We start from the raw sequence: 13937 nt of genomic DNA on the forward strand, positions 1-13937 counted from the left end.
AGGTGGTGCCTATAGGTGTTGAGTGCCTATAGGGGTTGAGTGCCGAAGGTTCTCCCACAACAGGAGTGCAGAGGTTTCTTGTGCGAGTGCAGGCGATGCCTGTAGTGTGTGAATGGTGTTGATTTCTATAGTGACTGCAGAGGTGCCTGTGTGAGTGCTGGAAGAGAGTGTGTTCGCACGCAGCATGAGAGCGGAGAGTGCAGTGGGGGATGTGCCTGTGTTGAGTGCCACAAAAGTGGGGCGGAATCTCGCCCCAACCAAACGCACAGCTGAACGTCGCCATCTTGGTGATCATATGGTTATTCCAATTTTATCAATGTATTCTTCATAATCCTTAATGGTAAACACTTATGTTTCAACATATTTTCCACATTTTTCTTTCCACACTCGGAGTGGTATGCCAATTTTCATGTTCAGACCATCTGTTGAAGAGAAATGATGAACCTTGTTTGTTAACGGCAGTGGCAGATATGGAACATCACAATTGTAATACTATGATAATGGCAATGTGTGTATATTAGTATGTGACCCCTGATGAAGGGCACTAGCGGCCCGAAATGCATTGAGTTTTAAAATAAACATACACTGCCTTGGACGAATTTGCATCTCTTGTGATTGTGTAAGAGGTTCGGAGGGCCCAGCATGAGCATTAGAAAACATGGAAACTGGCATACCACTCCAAGTGTGGAAAGAAAAATGTGGAAAATATGTTGAAACATAAGTGTTTACCATAAGGATTACGAAGAATACATTGATAAAATTGGAATAACCATATGATCGTCAAGATGGTGACGTTCAGCAGTGCACTTGGTTGGGGCGAGATTACGCCCCACTTTTGTGACGTTGATTTACCCAGGTGCCGTGGGGGCATGGCACCAAGCCATTCAGCACGCATTCTGATAAAACATTGGATAAAAGGATAAATAGAGAAATTGGTGTGCATCCCTACCCCTGTCGTGAATTTCCTGTGTTGAGTGCACCAATCTCAGACCTACGGGTAATGCTAATGCTGGTTCAGATTGGGCGCAAAGTCTTTTTCAAAGGTTAAGCTCATGCACAGTCTTTTTGACAAAATGCTTGGTTCTTGTGTTGAGAGAACACAAAAGAAATGCGTAAAAGAAATGCTGCGCGGCCGCAAAATAAAAATTTAAAAACCGCAAGTGGTGACGCTAATTTGTGCGCGCGCGATGGGAAAAAGTGCTGTGCACGTCACACGTGCGTTCTAGCAAGCTGGACGCCTGCATGCCTGTGGTGGGTAGCACTTTTGAAACCTGCTTACTAAATGTCTCGCTGACAGCGCATGCGCGCTGGCTCAGCGAGACCTAAAAATGATCAAGAAAGAGTTGAAATCTGACATGAACAGTCTGACTGTTTCATGGAGGTCTTTGGGCATGATATTGGGCCTTCTGGGTTCATTGATCCAAGCAATCTTTCCTGGACTTCTCCATTACAGAGCCCTACACCGGTTGAAGATCAAGCATCTGCAGACAGGCATTGCCTATAAGGATCAAATCAACTTATTGGAGCAGGCCAAGGCGGAGATGTCATGGTGGTTGACCACATGCAGTCGTGAAACTGCATAGATATCTTTAGCAGTTCCCCGGAAGCCTCCGTCCTGAACTAGAATTCATTTCAATCATCCATTTGCACAGGAAGCGGCATCACTGGATTTCCCATCATCCAACTGCACAGGAAGTGACATCACTGGAATTTCCCAGCATCCATCTGCACAGGAAGTGACATCAATCCTCGGCCCTCCCAAAGCTTACTTAATGGCTGCCACAGCGTGGATGCGCAACGGGCGCTCTGAAAGCAAGCCGGTCTGCTCCTGTCTGCTTCTTGACCTCGTCTGGTGCCAGGAACTCTGGTCCTGTGCCCTTCCGCTGCTACCATGCTGCAACCATCTGCACCCTCAACCTTGGCAGCTGCTGCCTTGCCGCACTACACAACACTGAGGGGGCATTCTCCTTTGCTTCTTGCAAGTTTTCATGCACTTACCTACACCCAACACTCGCCACACTGACCACACCCAACAGATCACTCACACAGTCCTCCAACCAGCCACACAACACTCCACACTTGCATGCATGCTTCTCAACACCCGCTCACTCACCGACATGCCCCAGAGATTAGGGACTTGCTGCACAACAATGGCCTTGACCTATGTTTCCCCACTGATACCTGGATGAACCCTATATCTGCACCAGACATCACCACAGCCATCACCCCCCCACACACAAGATTGCCAGTCAAGTCAGTCTTCACAAGCCTGGAGGGAGAATCAACATCATCCACCAGAACATCATCAGCTGCATCACATACATGTACTCGCAATACAAGATCCAGATCCCAAGCCAGTTGGTACACAGAGAAACTCAGACTAATAATATGCCACTACGAACAACTGGAGAATATGCCAGACCGGAGCACATTCAAATCTGGCCTAAGATGCTAACTCTAAAAGATCCAGACCACCAAATGTACTGCCCAGACCAAATCATTGCCAGCACCAACAGAAGCAAAGATATTTGCCATTGTGAAAGATTTCACCTCATCCTCTGCCGCTTTTAACTCGATCACTCCCTCACAGGACCTCTTCAACGCTCTCAATTCTTTAGCAATAATATCACTGAAATTTACAGCAACTCCAGCCCTCAAATGGACTCAACAAATCTCACAAAATGTCTCCCGATCTTATTTAAAGAACCAATGCTAACCACATGACCCATCATCATCGCAGAAGAAAACCGTGCAGAGCAGAAGTGACCTTCTCTTGCGGGTTTGCGCAAGCAGGCTGCAAACCAGGCAGCAGGTGATCAGTCTGGATCACATTGGATCTACTGGGAGAATGATCTCCTGTATATTGAGCCTAAGGTTGCTGAGCCTGGGTCAGCCCGTGTACCCGTGTGCTGGTGGTACCCCAGCGCTTCAAAATCTTCCTACTGGGGCTGGCTCATGATGTGCTGTTGGCGGAACATTTGGGACAGGACAAGACCTTTGAGAGGCTTATCACCCACTTTTATTGGCCCCAAATGCATAAGAGTTAAGACACTCATTGCAGGACCTGTCAGAATTGCCAGGCAAGTGGAAAGAGTGGGAGGAAGCAAAAGGTTCCTCTCCAGCTATTCCTTGTGGTCAACACCCCTTTTGAGCGGATTGCTATTGACATGGTGGGGCCACTGGACCCCAAGACAGCCATGGGCAACAGATTCATCCTGGTCTTGATGGGCCATGCCACCCGGTACCCGGAAGCCATACCTCTCAGGACAGTGACTGCCCTGTGGTGGGACGGGTACTGATGGGAATTTTCTCCTGTGTGGGGTTCCCTCGAGAGGTGGTGTCTGACCGAGGTACAAACTTCATTTCCAAGAATATAAAGGCCCTGTGGCAGGAGTGTGGGATAACTTATAAGTTCACCACCCCTTACCACCTCCAAGGAAATGGGTTGGTTGAGAGATTCAACCGGACCCTAAAAGGCATGATTATGGGTCTTGAGGAACCTATGAAGTGTAAGTGGGACATCCTCTTACCATGCCTGCTCTTTGCATACCGTGAGATGCCACAGAAATCTTTAGGGTTCAGCCCCTATGAGCTTTTCTATGGTCCCCCAGTGAGAGGACCTCTGAGTCTGGTCAAGGAAGGCTGGGAGCAATCTCCCAGGAAACCTCCCCAGGATGTATATAGCTACATGCTGGCCATCATGAACCAGACTAGGAGTTTCAGGCAACTCATTGAGGCAAATCTGGAAGCTAGTCAGGAGGAAATGAAGCGGTGGTACGACCTGAATGCCACTCTGGTAGAGCTTCAGCCTGGTCAGAAAGTGTGGGCCATGGCCCCAGTGGAGCCTTGTGTGCTCCAGGATAAGTGGACCGGACCATTTGAGGTGGTGCAGCGCAAAAGATCCTGTTACCTTCTTGGTGGACTTGCGCGCTCCCAGGAACTCCTTGCGGGTCCTGCATGTCAACTGCCTGAAGCTCCACTTGGAGAGGTCAGAAGTGGGCATGTTCTTAGTGACAGATGCTGGAATGGAGGAGGAGACTGAGCCTCTTCCAGACCTCCTGTCGCCGGCAGAGCAAGATGGGTCAGTGGAAGGTGTGAACCTCTCTTCCACCCTGACCCATGAGCAACAAAATGACTGTCATCACTTGCTGGGACAGTTTTCTGATTTGTTTTCCCTGAATCCCAGTGTCACAGATTGGTGCATACATGATGTGGACACTGGAGAAAGCCCTCCTGTGAAGCACAAAACATACAGGGTCACTGACAGAGTGAGAGCTTGCATCAAGGAGGAGGTCTCCAAGATGCTTGCCTTAGGGGTGATTGAGTCCTCTAACAGTCCTTGGGCCAGCCCAGTGGTATTGGTCCCAAAGGCTGCCTCACTGGGTGCCACGCCAGAACTCCAGTTCTGTGTGGACTACCGAGGGTATCACTTCAGTCACGAGGACTGACGCGCACACCATACCCAGAGCTAATGAGCTCATCGATCAGTTAGGGGCTGCCCGGTACCTCAGCACATTTGATCTAACGTCTGGTTACTGGCAGATCGCCTTGACTGAAGGGGCAAGAGAGAGGTCAGCATTCTCCACACCAGATGGGCACTACCAGTTCTGGGTTATGTCCTTTGGGATGAAGAATGCCCCTGCCACATTTCAGAGGTTGGTCAACCAGGTGTAGGCTAGACTGGAAGAGTTCAGTGCCGCCTAGAGCTGGTCTTTAGTTAATGGTACGCAATACAAACTGTATAACTGTATTGTAAAAGGAGACAGTATAATTCAATATTCCTAGTACATAAGCGAGTGCTGTCTCAGGGCGCGGAAAGGGTGTGAATCCAGACAGTACTGGTCACATAGCCCTTTCACTGCTGAGGGGTTCTAGATCGACAACCCACCAGCAAACACATAGATGTCACAGAATATAAATGTAATTAAAGGAAAGGTACACGTCAGAGTATTATGACATAGATATTTTTTAAAAAGCTGACTACGTATATATCTTTATGTATAGATAGCACATGTATATTTAGACTAGATACAATATGTATGTCAGGGTATGGAGATGAGGTTATTGTTATACATTCCCTGTACATGGAACTAAGCTTCCATTTATATGCAGAAACATTAATATTGGGGGAGGGGAAAAAGCTTTGTATGCTCAACCACACAATGTGTATATCAGACTATCTAAATATATCTGTTTCTATATACACACACACATATATATGTATATATATGCTTATGCCTAGTATAGTATCAAAACTTTGCTCAGTGATATATGTATGTAAGTATATTTAAGCATGCATATCAGTACATATTTAGATGTGTGGGTATGTTGCTATACGTGTACATGTTAATTCAATTATTAGTTACAAAAATAAAAAACAAAAACAAAAACATCTTTTTCAAACTTCCCCATACTTCTTATCCAATTCACCCACCTAATGGTCACACAAGTCCACTACTCATAATAACAACTCACAACTTCCCTTTTTGTAATTCACTTCCATTATTCTATCCCTACTCAAAACACTACTAAACGCAGGAAAACACAAGAGCACAAACTTACCACAACTAATCCACCAGGAAAAATAGAAAGCACATATTAGTAATCTACTATTTAACTCTAATTCTTGAGTTTGTGATTAGTGTGCTTCTCGCTGCAAAGCACTTCAATGCCAGGTATGTAGTAAGCACTATATAAATACAATTTCCTTTTTTTTTTTAAACAATTTTTATTAGATGCACAGGAAACAAAAATATATAAACAAAGCAAAACAAGCAGAACAATAAAGAAATCTTAACAGAAACAGAATTGACATTAAATCAGTAACAAGTTCTAATTGGATCCAATCGAACTAAATGCGAGTATCGTTGCAGGCATACAACATAAATCAATATTTATCTGCCAGATTAATTCAGATAATGAGTAACTTTCAGCGAAAAAAAGATCCCCAGATCTTATCAAATTTAACTAAGTACTTAGTACCCCTGAGCCTGGCCAGAGCCAGTTCCATACAGTGAATTTCGTTAAGCAGTGACCACCATTCCATTATGTGTGGGAAGTTAGGAGAGATCCAGGCACGAGCAATTATAAGTTTAGCGCACGATAACATAATAGTAATTAAAGCTCTTTGTGGAGTATTCGTAACATTAATATCTAACAAAACTAGCGCTGAATCTAAAGAAAATGTACACCCTAGCTTCAATTTCGTTATGTTCTCGAAAGACGTCCAGAATTCTGATATCATAGAACAAGTATACAGCATATGCACCAGGTCTACTGCAGCTAACGCGCACTTGGGGCATTTAGATCGATCACTGTATGTACTGTTCGAAGCCCATTTGGATATTCTTTCTGGAGTGTGGTAAAGCATGCAAGTTGTTTTAAATTGCTGCAGTCTTAAGCTTGACGAAGAAACAGCTTTGTTAATGTTACGTAGAGATGTATTAATCACCGCCGGAGTAATATTACTCCCCAGCATCCTACTCCATTTCTCTGCTAGAGTACTGCAATCAGTATTTCTATAGGTGTTAAAACACTTATAGCAGCAACTAATTAATGACTTATTTTTCCACGGGTAAAGGCTGTCCCATATATTATAATCAGAAATATTCTGCAGTTTCATTTTTCGAATCAGAAAGTCATATATTTGCATATACTTGAACCTCGTAGAGTCTGGGATATTGTAGAGTATTTTAAGTGTTTCGAAGCTCAGAAGCCCTTGTGCACAATACACATCCCCAAGTGTTTTTATTCCATGCGCCAACCAAATATTAGTTGATCCATCACTAAATATTCCAGGTAGGCCAGGATTTCCCCATAAAATCAGTTTAGGATGGAAAAAGTCACTTTACAGAAAACCTGTATGTTACGCCAGATGCTAACCAAGTCTCTGGCAGTCTTAAATCGCACCCTTTTGAAATAGTTAGGATCGTTGATAGCATCCAAATTAAGCATAAACGTAAGAAAATAAGGTCGATTGTCTGCACCATCCAAATTAATTAAATGTCGTAGGCGTCCTACAAACGTTGCCCAGAAGTATAACTTGAAGTCCGGGAAGTTCAACCCTCCTGCATCTAAAGCCCCTTTTAGGAGAGTCATGGATCTACGAGCTTTGCGGTAACCCCAGATAAAGCTACTGAAGACTCCATCCAGATTTGTTTTTTAAGGATTACACAGTGCCAAAGGAATTGACCGGAATAAATAAAGAAATTTGGGTAATATTATCATTCTGATCAAATTAATTCTGCCTATAATATTTAAGGGAAGTTTATGCCGTTTTTTTAAAAGGGTTATAGTAGTTTTAACTAAATCGTCATAATTTCATTTAATTATGTCCTTCATATTAGCAGCTATCTTAACCCCCAAATATGTTGCCGTCTGACACAATCCAATAGTTGCCCCCCCTGGTTTATGATTAACAATTATTTGTGTTTTATTTAAATTCAATTTATATCCAGAAAGGTCCCCGAATCTGCTGGCTTCTGCTGTAATGCCCTGCATCGCGTTTACAATATCAGTTGAATAAATGGCGATGTCATCTGCATAAGCTGTAAGTTTTAATAAATAAGGGACAAACTTAAAGGGAATAATACCAGATTGTAATTGTAATGCATGAAGAAATGGTTCTATTGATAATGCAAACAAAAGAGGTGACAGGGGACTCTCGTGACGGGTAATAGAGAAAGAAACTGATGATAAACCTGCATAACTAATTTTGGCCATAGGATTATCATATAATGATTGCATCCAATTCAAAAATTTACCCCTAAAGCCAAGGCCAGTCATAACTAGCCACAGGTAATCCCACCCCACTCGGTCAAAAGCCTTTCCTGCGTCAAGCATAATCATACCGAGTGGGATGGATTCCTTTTTCGCTATATCAAAGGCTGTCACGGCCATGTTAATATGTGCTGTGGTGTCCCTACTCATTACAAACCCATGTTGGTTTGGGCTGACTATTTTAGGTATATGAGGTGCTAAACGGGTGGCCAACACCTGTGCAAATACTTTAGCGTCCGCGTTGACTAATGAAATGGGGTGATAAGAGCCACACTCATCTGGTGGTTTACCCTTTTTAAAAAAAAAAAGATTTTACCTTGTTCCAGGACCCCGGGGTTTTCCCACTATCCCCGATAGAGTTAATGACTTGGTGAAGGAGAGGTATAAGCTCCTCAACACATAGCTTATATATCTCTATAGGGATCGTGTCTTCACCGGACGCTTTCCCAGATGGCAAAGAAGAGATCGTGTGTCTAATTTCAAGTTCACTAATAGGATTAGATAATTGTTCCAACTCGAGAGAGTCAGGTTTTTCAAGAAAGTGATCCAGATAGTTCTGAGTGGCCGCCACTGTCGGATAAGTTTCTGGAGTATATAATTTTTTGTAAAATATTGCAAAATGTTCTAAAATTTGCGCTGGTTGATCAATTATGATGTTATTGGGGCCCCTCAGATTTGTAATCAAAGAATTAGCTCTCTCGTCAGCTATTTTGTAAGCTAATAACTTTCCAACTTTGTCTCCGCTCTCATATTGTGTCACCTGAAATTTATGTAATTTTATGCTGCTTATTTCCCAGAAAATAGTTTTTAGGGCCAACTTCAGCCGCCCTAAATGTAATTCCAATTCTGCTGTGTTAGCAGCATGTAGGCGAAGAGCCTCCGCCAATAGTAATTCGACTGACAGTATGTCAATAACCAAAGCTTTATCCTTTTTATGGCGCTCGGAATTTTGGTGAAAAAGAAATTGCTGTGTGAACCCCCGGATACTTGCCTTGCAAGAATCCCATACCATAAGGCATGTCGTGGAGTTAAGGTTGAGCTCGATAAAATCTGCAATATGTAACTTAAGTTGTGAAATAAATAAAGTGTTAATAAATAAGTGCCTGGGAAAAAAAAGGTACGAGGTGTTGTATGATTCTGTTCGGTATCAAAGGATAGTCATATAGGATTGTGATCGGAATTGATTCTAGGACAAAGTTCAATAATACTAGTGTTCACTACTCTGTCCGATGCCCAAGCCATGTCAATATGGGAACAGAGCCTATGGGGGGCCGAGTAATATGTATAGCCGGGCGTTGTAGGAAAAACGCAACGCCAAACATCTTTAATGTTGTGTATGCGCCCTAACTCTAGAATAGCTGCCCGGGTTCTCCGCATACGTTGGAAGGCGTTGCCCCTCGTGGTGTCAATCTGATAATCCATTATGCAATTAAAATCTCCCATGATGATTAATTCTCCTACCCACTGCAGCAGTTCAACATTCAAGTGATCAAAGATAAAGGCGTCATCAAAGTTTGATCCATAGACTACACAGAAGACAAATTTACTTTTTTCAATCAGTAATTGGACAATGGCCCACCTCCCTTTCTTGTCGCAAGTGATTTTACTAACTTCTACCTTAAAGGGTTTATATTTAAGGATAGCGACCCCCCTTATTGATGCATTGAATGTAGAACAAATTATCACCACATAACCCATGTGGCCCAAGATTTTCCTGTCTTTATAGGCAACATGTGTCTCAGATAAAAAAACAAGATTGGGCTTGTACAGAGCTATCTCTTCCCGAACCAAATGTCTTTTCCTTTTACTGTTTAGGCCTGCAACGTTCCAGGCCAAGCATTTTACTCGCGGCATTTAATAAAGAAAAAATTTACATACATCCTGTCATTCTGTAAGACTGAGGTACATAGTGCACTTCTCTCGAGCTGCTTTAAATTCTCATCTTCCTGTGGTGCTTTTTCCAAACAAAGAACCCCCCCACCTCCCCCCCAATCACCCCCACCCCTCCTGCCCCCTCCCTCCTCAAACGAGAGGGCACCCCCCCCCCCGGATACAACCTGCTGCCGCTGTAGTGGCAGTTACCTTAAGAAGCAGCCTGTGGTTTCACCCGATCCCTGCCCAACCGAATAAAACAAAAAATTATTTTCCATTCCAAATATTATCTCTCTCAATTACGAGAATGAAGCTAGTACATCCTCGGCTTCCCTCGCGTCTGTGAAAAAATAGGTGTGCCCTCCCTTAATAACTTTTAGTCGGGCCGGTTCCTGCAAGTATGCTTGCCCCCCCAGAGATTTGAATGGATCGATCAATTTACATAGTTGCCACTGACTGTCCATTGTGGCCTTACTAAGGTCCGATCTGACAAAAAAAGACATCTCGCCTACCGTGATTGGTAGATTAGGCCTTGCTTTTAAAGAAACGGCCTGCCTTAACAGATAATTCCCGAAATGGATGAGAAATGGGCATGGGAATTTGTTTTGTTTGTTTCTCTGGATTACTGGTAAATACAATTTCCAATTGCAGATTATTTCTTTACCTACAGCTTTAGCTGATTTCTCACTGTTCTGTTCAGGACTCCTTCAAAACGCTCTGCTTTCTTATCTCAGTTTCAGGTACATGCACCTTATTCAAGCTTCTATACTCTTCAGTAACTTTTTTAGCACAAATCTGATGAGTCTCAATTCCTTTATTTACTGGAGTCTGATTGGCTTAATATTTTGCTTGAAAAGTTTGAGCTTGATTTTCTCAGTTCTGTTTTTCTTCTTGTTGTTCCCCCTTCTCTCCCAGATCCATGTATCAAATCTGATTTTGGCAATGTGATTCAGCAGCTAGTGCCAGTCTTCATCTGTAGCACACACTCTCTCTGTGTGAATTCAGTATGACAAACCTGCACACTTAAAAGCCGCATTTGTCCCCGGATAACTTGATGAGGTACTATTATGTTCCATATAGGTAACCTAATATAGGCTCAGGTAGTCACCTAACCCTTCACCTATATTCCACCTACCATTACACTGCACAACGGTCCTTAGTACTGACCTTTAACCTAGTTACTGTAATGCCCAAAGATGACATAGGGTTTTCTCCGAAAAGCTTAAGCCTCATTTATTATGCATGAGGATTATTGGAATCACAGCAGGCCTACCATCACCTGCATACAAACTATGTCCAAGGGTCATTCCTTCCGTCATCCCAGTCCGACATGACACAGCGAGGTATATCCTCAGGGGTAAACACTTGGGTATATATACACCATCTCTTGCTAAGGTAGTCAGAGGAGAAAAAGACTTCATGTAGACACACTGACGCAAGAAGCTGAGGCTCCTGCATGCAGACACTCCAGCTAGCAGTGGGGTGGGGTGTTCAACTCGAGACCAAGATGAGGTCCCACAGTCTCTCACTTCAGGGAATGGGGTTGAATTTATCCTAGAGGAATTCTTGGCTTTTACATCCACATACATGCTAGGTACACTTAGGTACATCTAGTTGGGGACACATCATAGAAGTACGAATTCTACTGTCATGTATTTTATACTTGCCTGTATTCATTGTTTTAGCACAATGGTAGAAATCTACCATCAATTTACTCTGTTAGTGCTTATTATCGTTTATGTCTGCTACTGTCTAATGGTTGTTGCAGCACACCTATTTTACAATAGGATGATGCTGGTTCAATAAATACTTATTAGAAAACATCCCTACCGTGCATTCTGTGTATCTTTCTGAGACAAAGTGAGCACGAGTGATTGGGCGACTAGTAGCACCATTTCCACGATTTTGAGGGATCAGGGTTGTCAAGTTCAATAGTTGCCAAGAACTATTCTATCCTTGGTAAGAGGAGTTTCTAGTGGCACTGTGAGCTAGCTGGTATACAGGCTGGTACATCTGGTAGGGGTGTGCAGAATACCTCTGACTCCAATCCTACAATATATGTTGTCTAAACGCGCAGATCCTATATAGGTTTGTAGGAACTACACAACAATACTTGCCCTTCTTCAAAAAGACTTCAGATCATGGGACTTTTCAGAAACTACAGAAGGTGTTGGAGGTTGAAACTGATGAGAGACAGATGGTACTGTAACAGCTAGGTGCTTGCTGTTATCCAAGGTCAATTAATCAGTAAAGTTATTCAAAGCTGCTGACAGCATCCCTGAAAGTCTTATAGCTCTTCCAGTATTCTTTTGAGGGGTACAGCTCGTGCTTAGTAATACCAAAGGAAGGGCATCTGGCCATTTCAGACAAGTTGAGACACAAGCACTGCTAGTTTGTTTTTAATTGCACTATTGTGCCTCTCCACTGCACCAGATGCTTATAGAAAACTACAATGGAACTTCTGGTAAATCGTTTAAGCAGCACACAGCACTCTCATTATTTAAGTGTATCACTTTACCCAACTCATTCATAGTAGATATTCCAAACATAGTGGGCTGCTCCCTCAATAATAGTTTGACATTTGTCACTGAATCACACATCCTTGCCCTTGCTGGGATGCAACAATCTACTCTGAAAAAAGCAAACAATAACCAGAATATAGCTTCGTTTATTATAAGGTGGCGTCTCTACAAAATCAATCTGTAGTCTTATGAAGTGACCAGCTGACTTCCCTACAAGGTTCAGCTTTGTAACTGTTTTTGTTGTACATCTCAGACAGAAACCTACAATCATTCTAAAATGAGGATTAATCCAATGTGTTCTAAAATGAATCACCATCCCATCACGTCTCACATGAGTAGGTCTGTGCATGGGCGTCCGCAGGGGGGGGCAAGGAGGGGCACTTGCCCCCCCCCCTGGAGCGACCCTCCTTGCTCCCCTGCGGATGCCCATGAAAACTGTCACTTCAAGACGGGGTTCTCACTCTCTTTCCTCTCCTTTCTTTTATTTGTTTCCTTGGAAATGGATCCAAAAAAGAAAGACGCTTTTGCTGGAAATGTCATATTCTTCTGACATTTTTATTCCAAAGTGCAGCATTGGGAATAAAAGGCTAAAAAGATGAAAAATAGATAAATAACTAAATAAAGTAAGACAGAGTGGTAGCAAACTGGCCAAACTGATGTTATTCACACTGAAACACAGTAGAGCCACTTTTACAGAGTTTGCCAGTGAAGTACAGAGTTTGCCAGTAAAGCGCTATTTTTTTTTTCTTGTCTTTGTTTTCCCTGGACTTGGAATTAGTGCACCAATCCTGGAGGTACTGCAATCTGTGGATTGGAAAACAAAATGTATGCTGCGGCTCTGCGTCCAGGGATGTGGTCTTTTTACCATACTGATTACGTTTAGTAAGGATATAAGCAATGGCCATTGAAATGGGTCCATTCAGGGCCCTGTAGTCGTGTCCTTAACTTTTCAGGCAAAAGCACTCACTGATTTCTGAATAGTGAGTGTAAATTTTTTACGGCAACCATGTTGTTCCTGCTTACATTTCACATGGTTTGCTAAATTTTGCATTCCCTATAAGTGTTTGCTTTTTCCAGGATGTTGTTACTTTTTTTTTTGTAGGCCGCATATTGCTCTTGTCTAGTGCGTAATTTAAATTGAGCCGCATCCAGGTGTTTATAGCGGGCAACAATTGGGTTGTAGTTGAAGACAGTGGGAGTTTTTCTCAGTGGGGCAGTGCTGTGTTCAGTGGGGGAGAGGATGTGGCACTATGGTCAGAGCTGCTGAATTTGGAACTGGGAACCAGGTTCAGCCTTAATAACCAGTCCACCAGACCACTCTCCTGCGAGAGCACAATCACATGCTAGACCTTAGAAGGCTTCGCAACACCTTAGAAGTCCTGGTGTCTTCGCACCAGCAGGTGGACCCTAGCATGACAAGTGTAGGTTAACCTTCTAAGCTTGTCCACCACTATCCATGCTGAAGTTCACCTCCAGTCTGCGGGCAGGCCTATGAAGCAGCACGCCCTAGAACAACAGTCACTGAGGTCACAGGACCCTTGAGAAGGGCCAGCTCTAGGGCAGTGCAACCAGTGTGACCGCACCAGGTGCTGACTTTAGGTGGAGGCACCATGTTTGCAAGTATATAGTGGTTTTATAAACGCTTGCTGCCTCCAGCAATTTTCGGCAACAATAAAAATGTCATGATGACTCTGGTGATTAATGTTCTTCCTAGAGAGCGATCAGATTTTTTTCTAGTGGACTCATGGAAAGGTAGCTCAGAGG

This window comes from Lissotriton vulgaris, chromosome 8, assembly GCF_964263255.1.
Source record: "Lissotriton vulgaris chromosome 8, aLisVul1.2, whole genome shotgun sequence".
In the NCBI taxonomy this organism is placed as follows: Eukaryota; Metazoa; Chordata; class Amphibia; order Caudata; family Salamandridae; genus Lissotriton; species Lissotriton vulgaris.